The sequence below is a fragment of the Benincasa hispida genome, chromosome 2 (assembly GCF_027475165.1).
Source record: "Benincasa hispida cultivar pf3 chromosome 2, pf3_genome.v1.1, whole genome shotgun sequence".
NCBI classification, from domain to species: domain Eukaryota; kingdom Viridiplantae; phylum Streptophyta; class Magnoliopsida; order Cucurbitales; family Cucurbitaceae; genus Benincasa; species Benincasa hispida.
In genome coordinates, this window is record NC_143479.1 from 69,276,773 (window position 1) to 69,280,195 (window position 3,423).

The following is a 3,423-nucleotide window of genomic DNA, read 5'->3' on the forward strand; positions in this document are numbered from 1 at the left end:
TTTTTTTTTCTTTTAGCGTTCGTTCTTGTTTTTTCGATTATGTTTTTCAATTTTTCCTAAATAGTTTTCTGGTCATTTAGTCTTTTCTTTCTTTTTTTCTTAAGAACCTAATGATTTCTTTAGCTCACTGTAACATAATGGATTGTGAGCAGAGTTTGTGTGCTTTCATGAAATTTTGCTTTGTTCATTGCGTTGATATTTTGAGTTTTGATTGATTAATTAAGTTAGGGCTTGCATTCTTCACTGTTTCATTTGATACTATATATTCTTTCTATAAACATATTAGTGTATTTTGATGTTTGATATTTTTAGGTTTGATATTACAGCTACATTGGTTTTGTGTTTGTCATTGATAATGTCTATCAGTGTATTGGAAGATATCAATGGCTCTCATTGATAATGTCTATCACTGATAGAATGTGTGATTGCTATAATTTTTTATTTGTTCATTAATTTTTATTGATATCCATTGAAAGACATGCCTAGTTTTAGATTGGTATCAATGATATTGATAGATTTATATTCGCTTTTGATAGCTATTAGAACCTATTGCAGAAATTTTAAAACATGGTTATTCCAATAGCTGTTTTTCATAGTGGAATATGGAATGAAAAACACTGTTATGTGAATTACAAATCTACCGGAGTTTTAGTAGATGATATAATGGTTTTTGAAGATTTTATGGGTTTAATAGTTAAGGAGATTTGTTTGGATGTGTCTACTTCTTCTATAGAACTTTCAGTTTTATTAGATTTTGTTATGAATGAGGTTCAAAATGTAATTTAAATTCGTGAAGATAAGGATATAGCTTGGTTTTTGGCTTTAGTTAAGGAACACAATACACGACATCCTTTGGTTGCTCATGCCAGTAGTTCATGTTTGGAAGTCTTCTAATGTTGTTTCTAGTGGAGCTGAGAATTATTTGTCTACTGTTCCTTCTTCTAAACCTATAATTGATGATGGTGATTTCCAAGTGATTATGGATATACATATTGCTCGTGATTTGAAAGAAAAAGATGTGTTTGCTAGTAAAGAGATTTTATCAAATTGTTTTTACTTGATAGCGGTTAAGAAGAATTTTGAATTTAAGACTATAACGTCAAATTCAAGAGCAATTGTGTTTCGATGTGTTCAAGATGGTTGTCAGTGGTATGTGAGGGCATCCCGTTACAAGCAGAGTGTTGTGGATGCTTAGGAAGTTTATCGATATTTATGATTGTTCTATAAAAAGTATTCAAACTTGTCATAGGCAAGCTTCTTCGTCCTTAATAGCTGAATATTTGAGAAATGATTTTAGATTTAGTTCTTCTCATACCTCAACTCCTAGTGATATTGTGAATAAAGTCTGTAAGGAATTTGGAGTAACTATTAGCTATTATAAATCATGGAGGGCAAAAGAGCAAATAATGAAATCTTTGAAAGGCGATGCACGTGAATCATATGCTTTGATTCCAAAGATTTTGATGAAGTTAGAAGAAAAGAATCCAGGTTTCTTGTTTCTGACTTATTATATGATCTATCAATGATAGCTTCTATCACTGATATCTTCCATCAATGATAGCATGAAAATAATGGAAGCTATTGATGATGGACTGCAACCAGTGATAAAACTATTGGTGGTAGGCATCAATCAAATATATACCTTTTGTAATTTGGCTTAATTGTTTATTTTATTCTTTTAGGTACATTTGCTGCCTATGAAGCTGACATAAATGAGCATTTTAAGTATTGTTATATGGCTATTGGAGCATCAATTGAGGTTTGGAAGCATTGTAGGCCTAATATATCAGTTGATGGGACGTTCTTGAAATGTAAATATGCTAGGACTCTTTTGATGGCTTCAACAATTGATGGTAACAATCAGATTTTTTCTCTTGCTTTTAGTATTGTTGGCTCTGAAACTGATGCATCCTAGAGATGGTTTTTTGAGAATTTAAAGAAAAGTTTTGGTGAACGAGAAGGATTAGTCATTATTTCTGATCGGCATTTTAGCATTCCGAAAGGTGTTATGAATGTTTTTCCAAATGTTGAGTATTGTGTTTGTCTATGACACCTTTTGCAAAATATGAAGTTGATTTATAAGGATTCTTTAATTGATGACATATACTATAGTTGTGCAAAAGCTTATACAATTGATAAGTTCGAGTTTTATATGAAATGGATGGAATCAATATATCCTACAATTCGGGAATATCTCAATAAAGTTGGTTTTGAGAAGTGGGCACATGCACATTCTAGGAGAAGAATGTATAATTTGATGACTACTAATATTTCAGAGTGCTTGAATAATATTTTGAAAGAGCCTAGGGAGTTCCCCGTTGCATCATTACTTGATTATATTAGAGAAATACTTCAAAATTGGTTTTATGAAAAAGGTCAATCAACATTATCCATGAAGATTGTTTTGACTAGTTGGGCAGAGTTTGAGTTGCGAGAGCAACACAACCAGTCAAGAAGCTTCAAGGTACAAATATCTTAACTATTAGAAAATATCATTAATAACATGTTATCAGTGGTAGCTTCTATCATTGATAACATATTATCAGTGATAGAAGCTATCACTGATAGTTTTTGTTTTCACTGATAGCTTGAAAATATTTAATCAGGTAGGGATAGTATCACTTACATTTTTGTTTATATTTTAGTTTTCGTTGACATTTCATTAGTTCACCTAGTTGATTACATTCTGTTGACTGTTTTATTTTTTTAGGTTGATCCTATTAACAATGAAGAATATAAAGTAATTGATGGGGACAATCACTTTTTGGTAAATTTGGCCTATAAATCATGCAGTTGTCGTGTTTGGGATTTGGTGGAGATTCCATGTGCTCATGCTTGTGCTGTTATTTGTGGGCTAAATTTAGATATATATACTTTTGTGTTGGACTACTATTTTTGCAGTACATTGTTATCAACCTATAAAGGATCAGTTTATCCTATTGGAAATCATTCTGATTGGAGATCTATTGATGTTGGTGTGAATGTATTACCTCCAATAGTTAAACGTCCGGTTGGACGACCACGTAAACAAAGAATATTATCAATTGGTGAAAAGAAAAGGAGCTCGAAGTGCAGTCGATGTCATCGTCGTGGCCATAATTGTAGGACATGCAAATTTCCACCTGTTGTTTAATGAAGAAGCTTGATTTGTAATTGATGTTTGTAATGAAGAAGCTTGTTTTGTAATTGATGTTTGTCATCAATTTATCAATGATAGTGAGACAACCGATATTTTTCACCAATTTGTCAATTAGACTGTAGTTGTTGCTTGTTGTAATCAATTTAACTATTAGATAGTAAGACAATTTGTTATTGATGTTTGTCATAAATATATTAGAGACCTTGTTACTAATGTTTTGTTTGTTAGTGGAACAGACTTTATTGTTGCTATATCCATTCTTTAGTCAGATGCTTTTATTTATG

The 3,423-nt window shown here is 31.3% G+C and overlaps 1 pseudogene; it reads left to right on the plus strand.

Moving 5' to 3' along the window:
• Positions 1-567: 567 nt before the first annotated feature.
• LOC120072166 (uncharacterized) lies at positions 568-3,133 on the plus strand (annotated as a pseudogene).
• The last annotated feature ends 290 nt before the right edge of the window (positions 3,134-3,423 follow it).